This window comes from Thamnophis sirtalis, unplaced genomic scaffold (genome assembly GCF_051295495.1).
Source record: "Thamnophis sirtalis isolate CommonGarterSnake01/CBP01778 unplaced genomic scaffold, rThaSir2_p1.2 scaffold_7, whole genome shotgun sequence".
NCBI lineage: Eukaryota > Metazoa > Chordata > Lepidosauria > Squamata > Natricidae > Thamnophis > Thamnophis sirtalis.
The window spans coordinates 69,897,320-69,909,472 of record NW_028261387.1 but is presented as its reverse complement, the minus strand read 5'-3'; positions in this window follow the sequence as shown (position 1 = coordinate 69,909,472).

Here is a 12,153-nt window from a genome sequence, read left to right as displayed (position 1 = left end):
AGGGAGGGAGGGAGAGAAAGTAGGTAGGTTGATAGGTAGAGGGAAAGAGAAATACAGGAGGGAGGGAGAGAGAGTAGGTAGGCTGGTAGGTAGAGGGATAGAAAGAGAGAAATAGAGAGAAAAAATACAGTAGGATAGGTAGGGAGAGACAGAAGAGAGTAGGTAGGTTGGTAGATAGAGGGGGAGAGAAAGAGAGCGAAATACAGTAGGTAAGTGAGAGAGAGAGAAATACAGTAGGTAGGTAGGGAAAGAGAGTAGGTAGGTAGGTAGATGTTTCCAGGTGTATTTATCCCTGTGCTGGAGAAGGAAATCACTGACAATCTGCAGCACCTAAGACTTTGTTTCTGCTGGCACAGCACTTGATCAATGTAATTCTCATCAATCACTCTAACTAAAGAGCTTTCCGAAAGGGGAAAAAAAGTTTCTGCACTATGCAAACCTCCCAAAAACAGCCCGTTTTTCGCGAAAATGTGCCTGTTTTTTTAAAGGCATGAATAGCCTTGGGGGCTTGCAGAGTACTCCTGGGGGCTGGGGGGGGCAAAAACCCATGTTTTTGCTCATTTCTGCCCTCCCCAGCCCCCAGGAGCTCTCTGAAAGCCTCCATAAGGGTATGGATGGCCATTTTAGTGAAGGGGGTGGGGCTTCAGGAGACAAAATATTCTGTATTAGAATGTATAAGACGCACCCAGATTTTCAGCCTTTTTTTTTTTTAAGGAAAAAAGGTGCATCTTATACTCCGAAAAATACGGTAAGTGCCTGGAGGATCAACTATAGAAATCTACTGTCTCTTTACTTCAGGAATTGTATACTATCTCCTGAGTGGCTTAAAATGAATTGGTGGGGAGTAAAGTAAAAGAGGACAATCTCCCTCCAGTACAGAGAATGTGACACATATTGTGATTCAGTAGATAATCCTTGTTATATCAAGCTCAAATTCTATCAAGCATAGAATTTGAATAGTTCTCTTTCACTGAAGCATAAGAATGGAAAGCAACATTTAGACAAGTGTTTCTCGTCTTTAGCCACTTTAATGTGTCTGGACTTCAACTCCCAAAATTCTCTAGCCAGCAAACCCAATACACTGCTCAGTTCAGGAATTTTGAAACATCTGTGGCTGTCAAGCCTCTACTTGAACATACCTGACAAAAGGAAACATACCACCTCTTTTAATAATTGGCTCCATTGCCAAACTCTTCCTTAGTTTATTCTATCATTTAATGGGTGTTGTGTGATAATATTTCAGTTTGAAGTGTTATCATATTCTTCTCAGTATTTAGGTCTCAAGCCTGAACATGCTGACTGCCTTTATTCTCCCTACTACTTATCTTCTAGATCCTCATTGCTTTTCTCTGAACTTGTTCCAGTTTTTCTAAATAGCAGAGTACCCAGAACTGAAACAAACTCAATGTAAGATCTCACTAATGAAGAATAAGGTGGAATTACTTCTTCCACTGATTTACAGTAGAACTACAGATGGATCCCAAAATTGCACTTGCTTTTTTTACAGTCTCATCACACAGTTGAGCTACATTTGGTTTATAATCTACTATGTCAAGATCTTTTTCGTAAGCTCATTGCCAAGCTAGCTGTACCCTATTCTATATCTGTATGTTTCATGTTTGTTTTTTAAGTAATTTTTCACTTGACTTGGTTAAATTTCATCCCGTTATTCTCCTAGGCGCTGCTTGGAGTGTCCAATCATGGGTTAACTTCAGCTTGCTGCCCAAGAACCGAGTCTAAATCTTTAGTGTAGCCACGCCTCCTGCTCCCTTTGGAGGTCAGTTTGAAAACCTCAGTCCCCCTAAAGACGCATTGGGGAAATCCAGTCCTTGGACAGCAAGCTGGACTCTCCAAATTAGAATAGTGTAGCCTTTTCTTATTTTTTTGTTCACTGTGCAGCCTTAGATAGCCTTGGGTTTTGTTGTTTTTTTGTTGGAAAGCGTTTCTCTTTGCTTCTTGACTTCCCTCACGCATGGATCAGGCAGCTTGGGCCTAATCAGTCTTCCACGATCACATGCGGTTGAGGCTGCACCGGGAGGCTTGTCAGTGGTCGCTGGCGAGCTCAGGGGCAAGGTAGGAAGAGCAGGATCCCCAGAAAGCTGTTGGAGGACTTTCTTTAGCCCCGGAGACTCTTCTGAGCTCTACGGATTGCCGACAGCAGCCCCGATGCTGTTCCAAGCTTGCGGCGGCCATTTTAGACAGGAAAAAAGGCGTGCTTTAAAAAAATCAAACCGTTTTCTCAGTGCCACAGCCTGGTCCTTTGCAGATCGCCGCTGGGAGGGCTGTCAATTGAGTGCCCTAGCTCTGGATCTCCAGGCAGGCCTCCCCCTCCCCAGGAAGATCCAAATTGGCGGCTGCAGGGAGTTTGGCTTTTCCAGGCCATTCCCTGCTTTCTCTCAACAGCGCGGATCTGCGGGTGCCCTGAGACTTCCAATTTGGCACCAAAATTTCGTAAGCTGCATTCCCTGCCTGGGCACATTGACTCTGTTCTCCAACTCCACTGGGCCTACTCTCATCTAATCCAAGGGACTTTCTACCATTAAGTGGAATGGGCTGGAAGTTCAAGCATGGCCAGCAAGAGTGTGGACAAAGCCAAAGATCAGGCAGGGCCTCCCATCAGTAAGTGCAGCAGGCCCAATCCTGTGGCCAAGGGTGTCAGTGCAGCATGCCCTACAAAGGGAAAACAACCCAGGACACAAAAGGTGTCCAAGGCTGAAGAGAGGCTGGCAGAGAGATGCCAGAGAGCCCTAGAAAAAACAATTTCAGAGGGCTCAGGGCACACAAAGGCCTGACGAGGAACTCCCTCCACCTGCTGAGGTTCCTGCTGTCCCCTCTATTTCAGATCCCCCTCCAGAGGAGGCTCCATTGGTAGTGGATGAGGAGGATTTTGGATTCTCTCCAAATCCCTCTAGGGCATCTCCCAGGTCTCTAGCCTCATCCCTAGAGGAGGAGTGCAGGGATGAAGCTTGTTCCCTGCTGGAGGAGGATCTTCCTCCCTCTGGGCCAGCTCAACTGCAAGCTCGGGAACTTCAGTGGTTCCTGCTTCCGATCCAGCGATGAAAAGCCGGCAACTCCAAAAGGGTAGTGAGCATACCTCCAAGGGTCATCTGGTAGTGGTAATCACTGATGCTGACAAGGGGATCCCTCTTCAGGATCCAGAGTGCCTTGTGATAACGACGGACACCAGCCTGTACAGAGGTACGGATGCCCTTTGATGCCATTGTCCTCCCGGCCTTCTTTATCCTTTCCCCCCTCTCAACCTTCTCCCCTAGGTGATCAAGATGATCCTGTTGGAGGGTGCGGAGGTACTGCTGGTCGCACCGCATTGGCCAATGTGATCCTGGTTCGCCGACCTTGTCGATCTGTCAGTGACCAGACACTGGCACATTCTTCAGGAGCAGATCTCCCTCAGCCAGGGGGCCATTCCTCACCCGGACCCTTAATGGCTCCAGTTGGCCATCTGGCACTTGAGGAGGACCTCCTGAGGCAGGACACCTTTTTGGACAAGGTTATCCACACCATCCATACGTCCTTCCACCGTGCGCATCTATGACACGACCTGGACTGCTTTTTCATCGTGGTGTCAGTCATGCCAAATTGTTGCCACTGCAGCACCTATCCCACAAATCCTTGAATTTCTCCAGGAAGGATTGGACAGAGGTTTTGCCCTCAACACACTGCGAAGGCAGACTGCTGCTTTGGCCACCCTCTTGTCCAGAGACAACACTATACCACTCAGCAGACACCCCGGGGTCCGCAGCTTCCTGAAAGAGCCATCAACCTATGTCCCCTAACGGTCCACCGATACCCAACGTGTGATCTGGTGGTTCTGCAGACCTTGACCTCAGGTCCTTTCAAACTGATTCAGTTCGCCTTGTGACACTTATCATTTAAGACTGCCTTTCTAATTGCCATCACTTTGGCTCGCAGAATTTGTGAACTTGCGGCCTTATCGGTCAGAGAGGACCTTTGTGTTGTGCATCCGGATAGGGTCATTCTTCATCTTGACCCTTCCTCCCAAAAATTAATACCTTGTTTCACAGGTTGCAGGAGGTGATCCTCCCTGATTTTTGCCCGCATCCCAGACACCCCAGGGAACGTGTCTGGCACAAGCTGGACGTACACTGGGCAGTACGTATATACAAGAAGAGGACAGTATCCTTCCGCAGGTCTGAATCTTTCTTCGTATCTTTCCAGCCCGCTTCGATGGGCAGGAAGGTCTTCTCCTCAACTATAGGACATTGGCTGCACATCTGCATAAAGCTGGCCTACTAGAATCGGGCCCAACCTGTTCCTCCTCACATAACTGCTCATTCCACAAGGAGCGCTGCGACCTCAGCTGCTTGGACAATGCAAGCTCCCATTGAGGAAATATGCAGGGTAGCGACTTGGTCCTCGCCGTCTCCATTTATTCACAACTACAAACTAAACTCCTTCGCTGTTGCTGAGGCCTCCTTTGGGAGAAGAATCTTGCAGCGGGTCCTTGCAGCTCCAGAACAACGGGACATTTCTTCTTCCCACCCTGGGACTATATAGCTTGGGTATCATGCTTGGACACTCCAAGCAGTGCCTAGGAGAATGACCGTTGGCTTACCTGAATGGTTGTTCTCTAGGCGCTGTGGGAATGTCCAACCCCATCCTGGGGTAGTCTAGTGGAGCCCGAGTTACCACTTCTGAGGACTTAGCACACCTTCTTATGACATCCTTCTAGGTTCCATCTCCTCGTTTTTCAAACTGACCTCCAAAGGGAGCAGAAGGCGTGGCTACACTAAAGATTTAAACTCAGTCACTTGGGCAGCAAGCTGAAGTTAACCCATGCTTGTACACTCGCGTAGCGCCTAGAGAACGACCATTCAGTTAAGCCAAGGGTCATTTTCCCCAAGCTATCAAGATGGTTTTGAATTGTATTTCAGTCTTCACATCTATTTTGGTAATAAGTCCCTCCAATTCTTAATTCAATTAACAAAAGTAGTACAAGCATTGAAGAGTACAAGGACAAGAACTTTGTGGTACTGTGTTCAGCACTTCACAGTACCTCATTCTTGATGTGGAACCATTGATGTGTACTTTGATTCTTAGAGAAGAATATGTATCTGCTTCATTGCTATATCTCCCTCCAACTCTTAATAATCAAAATAGTGTATTGTAGTATTTGCTATGCTTTCAGGAATTGTGAGAGTTGAAAGTCAAAATATTTGTAGATCCTTACATGAGAAATGTGCTTTTTGAAAACAACTATGAGAATCTAAATACAGATTTGTGAATCTATATTTAGGATTATGTTTATACTGCAATAGCCCCTAAATGTTTCTTTTGCTTCATTTTTTTTCAAGGTTCCTTTACTTTTCAGCCAGAATAGTGATTCTAAATGTTATTAAATTCAATTTCAATTTCTACACATATAGATTGCAGTATTCTGGGATAGACTAAAATTCAGATTTTCAAATATTCAAATCCCAGCCATTTATTGCCACTGAATCTGAACTGTATACTAGGAATTAAGTTCAAATATATAGCAGTCTGGAGTGGTTATATTTTCTGTCATAAATAGGTAACTTTTTAGTGAAAATCATTCTGAATCTACTCAAGAGGAACCTGGAATAAGGACTGACTAATGCCAGATGTGCTCAAGCTATGGTTCTTGTAGGTGGCGAGGTGGCGCAGTGGGTAGAGTGCAATACTGCAGGCCACTTCAGCTGACTGCTATCTGCAGTTCAGCGGTTCAAATCTCACCGGCTCAGGGTTGACTCAGCCTTCCATCCTTCCGAGGTGGGTAAAATGAGGACCCAGATTGTAGGGGTGATATGCTGACTCTGTAAACCGCTTAGAGAGGGCTGAAAGCCCTATAAAGCGGTATATAAGTCTAATTGCTATTGCTATTTAACATCCCATTAAGATTAGCAATAGAGATTTTTCTGTAACAAGCATCTTTAGCCATATATGTTGCTTTTAAATATGTTTCTATTATTTAGCCATGAAATATGACTTTAAAAAGTAATATTATCTTGAGTATTGTTTCCAATAAGAACTCTATTTTTCTTTTAACTCAATTTATGAAACCTTTTTTGCTGGACATAAGAATTAGTAATTCTCTGTTAACTCCAGTTCCAGGTGAGTTGAACTTGCTCTAGAAGTCAAAAGCATCACTTTCTATTGATAAAGGAGGAATGTACAACATAATAGTCCTTGGTGACTTCTCAAAGGGACAGTTTTGGTTACAGTATCCTTTTCTATAGTACAGCAAGGGAGATAAAATAAATCCAGCAGTATATTGTAGTTTTGCTTCTTGTTACAGCCTAGAAGCAAAGTCTAGCCAAGAAATTATGCCGATTTTAAAATTATTCCTGTCTACTCCCACCCCAAATTCTTAGAAAGTACGGCTCAGAGTCACGCTGAATCATGAGGTGGGGGCAAATAAATTTTATTAAATAAATTTAATACAAATAATGTAAAAAAATAATGTAAAACTGTAGAAATACTCAAGAGATGATATGATGGTATCTTTTCTCTGATACATTCATGTAAGATGAGCTAATGGTCCAGATTATCGAAAAGTCCAAGAGCACTCTTGCATTCCAGGTATTTCATTATAAAACGAAGTAGGAGCAGATCTAAGTATTATCAAAATAGACTGTTGTTCTTATATATTGCTATTTCCTATTGCTCTGGCTGGGAAAGTGATCTATTGTGGGACTCTATAGCACCTTGAATTTGAAGGCAAAACATACTTCCAGGTATAAGAACAATAGGCAATCCCAGTCTGCAATTCTCAAAGTGAACATCTCCCATGTCCCTCTGCAGCTGTACATGGCAGCTGTGTGATCCCTGGGAAAAAGAAAGTTGCTGTATGAAATTGCCAGGAGATGCAACCTGGGTACACTAAAGCACTATTTTGCCTTAGAGTCTGCAGCTGTGTACAATCCTCATCTCTCACATACATACTTTATTGAGTGAGGAAAAAGTTTTGTATGTTGCTTCCCATTAAAGCCTAAATTGAAATATGCTTAAAGTAGGAAATGTCATAAGAAAAATAATTTCCCTCAAGAAATCAGCTTGATCTTAGTTATTGCAAAGAGGTATTTTTTATTCTTTAAATTGAATTACATTTGGCACAATGCCAAAGGACACAGCTCAGTCAACTTTAATCTGCCTTTTAATAACTTAGCCTGCTGTTAAATTTATTTAGTTCTCCTCATATAGCTCAAGTAGACACCTACGTGCAGCAGCAAATCTAAATATACCAGATTATTTTTCGCTATCTCTTTTTGGATGAATGGACACATTGGATAAACAGATATACTGCATAATTAAATATGCTAGGAGGCCACAGATTTTATCTTCATACCTCATGCATTTGGGTGTGTATCTAATTTACCTATGCATACTTGTTTACATCTGCATAGGCACATCTGTGTGAGCAGGACCTCTGCATTTTTTTTCCACATTAATCTGAGTTAGTGATATAAAGAAAAAGAAATTACATGTTTTTCTACAATGTCTCTATTTGATGGAGAATTTTTTTTTAAAGTCTTATGAGTCATATAGATTATATTTGCATGTTCTAATTATGAGGTGCATGTGACCATCCTGCCTTTCATTCTAAAATCATCTTTTCTTACCCTGCAGCCTCCCTGGCTTTCCATTCATTCATTTACCTTCAAATAAAGATATATTAAAAGAATTCTTCTTATGAAGAATTTCATTTCTTAAAATATGGGCAGCTAGAGAGACTTCATAGATAGATAGGTAGGTAGGCAGGCAGGCAGGCAGGCAGGCAGGCAGGCAGGCAGGCATGCATGCATGTATGTATGTTAGGCTAGGAAGAATAAGTAGTACACCATCTCCAGCGTTATAATCCAACGGCATCAGATTCCAAAACACCAAGAGAAATTGGAAAGAGCATTGGTGTATCACAACTTTTTATTTTCAACCCAGTGGATTAGTGCAAAGATATTTTGGAAAAAAGAAAAGAAAGATTATGGTTAAAAATTGGCCAGATCAGGCTGGGGATTGTGGTGGAAAACATTCCACAAAGAACTTTCCTCATTCATTCCTATGGAAGAGACAGTTGGGCAGCTACACAGAAAGTTGTGACTCCTCCTTTCTAAGCTCTTCCAACCTCTTCCTTCTTAGTATTTCAGCCAGAGCAGAATAAGAATTAAACTGAGAGACGCTTTGGTGTAGTAATTACAGTGCTGACCTAGAACCAAGAAATTCTGAGTTTTAGTCTTGCTTTAGGCATAAAAGGTAGCTGGGTGACTTTGGGTCATCACTCTCACTTTCTGCTCAACTCACCTTACAGGATTTTTATTATGGGGAAAGTAGGATGAGGAGGGAGTATTTTGCCACTTTGAGTTATTTCTGAAGTAATCAAGGCAAAAAATCTAAAAATATTAAGAGTATTGGAAAGAATTCTAGATACCATGCTGTGTACACTTTCTCTGGCTTGCTTTAATCTGTCTCAATAGTCTTCCTGTCTTCTTTCTTCAATGTAATTTCAAAAGTGATCACTCATGAAGAGGCATGCAAAGGTAGGTGTGTGTGTGTGTGTGTAGATGATAGGCAGGCAGGCAGGCAGATACTGTAGATAGAGTTATTCAGATTGTATACGGATACAAGTTCAAGAATTGAATTGCCACCAGCCATCTCTATATGGATGATATCGGGCTGTGTGCTAAGAATGAACAACACATTGACTCATGATCCACCTGACACAGATCTACAGCAAGGACATTGGGATATCTTGGATTGGAGAAGTGTGGCCAAATAGTAGTTAAATATCTTAGTATCCCATGCACACATAGAAATTACATTGAGGAGATAAGGACAATAGCAACATCCAAGTACTATCCAAAGATAGACACATTCTGAAGAGGTAGCTCAATGAGAAGAACAGGATCTATGCCATCAACTTGTTTGCCCTGCTAGTCATTAGATATTCTGCTGGAATAGTGAGCTGGCCAAAGAAGGATATGGAGGTTGCCAATATAAAGGCCTGGAAGCTCATCACAATGTATGGAGCCTTCATCCCAAGCCCAATACCCCAAAACTATGCAAGCTGGAAATGGGGTAGGCAGGGTCTGGTGAATGTCAAAAGCCACTGTCCTGGAGGAAACCCAGAGCATCCAGGAGTATCTCAATGTACTCAAAGATGACCTGCTGAGAGAAAGCCTGAAGCAGCAGCAGACATAGGAGACCCTGCATGAAATATACCATTGACAGATAGCCAAGGTGGCTGACATTAGAAAATTCTACCAATGCCTGGAAAAGGATGAAGTAAAAGACAGCATTTAGGGCAGAGGTGGTATTCAGCAGGTTCTGACGAGTTCTGGAGAACGGTAGTGGAAATTTTGAGTAGTTCGGAGAACCATATTAACTATGCATATGGATTTGGGATTTATCTTTTATCCATACAACTTATGGAAATGAAGCTTATTTTCAGCAGCAGAACTAGTGAAAGAATCCATAGTAGCAATACTACACAACACACTTGGCTTAACCAAATACACTTAAGATTGAAATACCCAGAATAATGGACCTCATCAACTTTTGCCTCAGAACCTGCTTTTAGTCTGTTGGATAAACATACCAACAGATCAGAGAAACATTCATGGGATCATCAGTTTCAGGCTCATAGCAAAGATTATAATGCAGTATCTAGAAACTACCGGTATAGAATTCCCACACATACAACCAAGAACAGTGAGATGGGCAGCATGCAAATTTAATACATAACTCAATGGGACAACACATGACATAAAATTTTTAAACACATGACATAAAATTTTCAAAAGAATGAATTTTTTGAAGAAAAAAGAAAACAGCATATTGCCCTCTACATATCCTCATAAATAGAAGAAATGATGGCAAATTAGAAACACAAGACTATTGAAAAACAACTCTTAGAAAGCACATTCTCCAATACCAAAATAACAACCCAACTTCCCACAAGAGGAAGTTTAAGAACATCATTCAGACAAACAAACAGCACCCAGACACCAGAAAAAGAAAACGATGTCTATGCAGCATCTGCCAACAAAATTGCAACTTTATCAACCCACAATAATACAACAAATACAAGCCATCAAAAGAACATCATTGCCATGCGTCAAAATCACCTCAGAAACAACCAACAAACTATTTCAACCACACAGCATCACCATAGTACACAAACCAGCCGAAACCCTCCAAAACATCTTAAGTAAATCAAAAAATCCAAAAGTCCATGGGTGGGGGGGATGTCATCTACACTATACTGCAGTGTTTCTCATCCTTGGCTGGCTGGGGAATTCTGGTTGTTGAAGTCCAGACATCTTCAAGTTGCTAAGGTTGAGAAACACTGCCATACTGTGTAAGGATCGCAACTGCCATTATATAGGGCAGACAGGCAAGAAACTAGCTGAATATATCCATAAACACCAACTAGCAATCAGAAGAAATTATGAAAACTTGCAACATTGATAGTTTCTACTGTGAAACTGAGCAGCCTAGACCAGTGGTAGACAACCTGGTCCCTACCGCCCACTAGTGGGCGTTCCAGCTTTCATGCTTGGCGGTAGGGGTTTGCTGTAACACTGCTTTATAAATTTTATAAAGTAAAGTTATTTCCCTACTTTATAAATCACCATTACTGTGGAACCCCCTGGGCGGTTAGAAAATTTTAATGCTACCAGAAATACAAAAGTGGGCAGTAGGTATAAAAATGTTGACTACCCCTGTCCTAGACTAAGCTAAATCCAAAAATGCTCAGATTTCCTGGACTCTTGGCACTCAGACAAATCAGTCATCAACTAGAAATGCATACAGAAATAACATTTACACACCACTCAGAGGAGACAAGAAAAAAACTGAAAAGGAAACAAAGACCAGAATACCTCTTTGACTAGCAATCAACATTCAGATAAACAGGGATTAAAACCAGGATTAACATCAGACAAAAAAGCAGTAAACAATAGTCTAATAAAAAAAACCTATCAACTCAAACTACAACCAGCAAATAGTACTCTAATCAAAAAACTACCAAGGAGAAAACACTTCCACAAAAACATTCTGACAGGATAAGCTACTATATTGTATATAAATAGAGCAAACCCCACTTCCTTCCATCACTGAAGATGTTGTTTAATCTACTAATGAAACATTTGCAGGCAAACAATCCCTTTAAGAGCACCAAGGATTCCATAGAATTAATAAAAATTGTATAACCCTGCAGATATTATGCTGCAGGTTGTTATTAGAAGTACTGTATGTCTTCCTCAAAAATAACTAGACAGATCTGAGAGCCGAAGTGGCACAGTGGTTAAATGCAGCACTGCAGGCTACTTCAGCTGACTACAGTTCTGCAGTTCGGCTGTTCTAATCTCACCGGCTCAAGGTTGACTCAGCCTTCCATCCTTCCGAGGTGGGTAAAATGAGGACCCGGATTGTTGGGGGCAATATGCTGACTCTGTAAACCTCTTAGAGAGGGCTGAAAGCCCTATGAAGCGGTATATAAGTCTAACTGCTATTGCTATTGCTATTGGTTGTCAGTGGGGGGGGAATGGATCTAGCTTCAACATATTCTTCCTTCAAAAATAATAAAGTCCACTAGAAGTTATTGATGAGACGAGACCTCACGGATACAGCTACAATGACAGAAAAGGCAGAATCACATTTGCTGTGCAGTTTTCATAGATGGCTTCTCACTGAGCTACATTCATATGATGCTTGTTACTGTTCTTTTTCCTACCTGTAATATTTTTCCTACCTGTAATGGACCATCTAAGAAAAACTGACAGTTACCTTGGTAACATGTAATGTAGACAGACATATTCAATTAAATTTGATATTCTGACCATATTATCCAGCAAACAGTGCAGTAACAGTTTTGTGATTCAGATGGGAAAGTTGGCTGCTGAGTCCTGACTATACTGTAGTAGTTGAAGTTATTTGGCAATTAGTGTTTCCAACGTTTTTTCACAAGGTGTGTCAACCTGGCCCTAGGAACTGACTCCATACAAATTGTGTAAGAATTTAAGATGTTTCCTAAATCTAAAGCTTTTCCAGTCTTTTATGTCTCATGGTGGTTAAACAGATGCATCTCCCATGTAATTCACTAGGTTACCCTGGGGTCTACCATTACGTAAAAAGAATTTATGTTCCTTTGCCCCACCC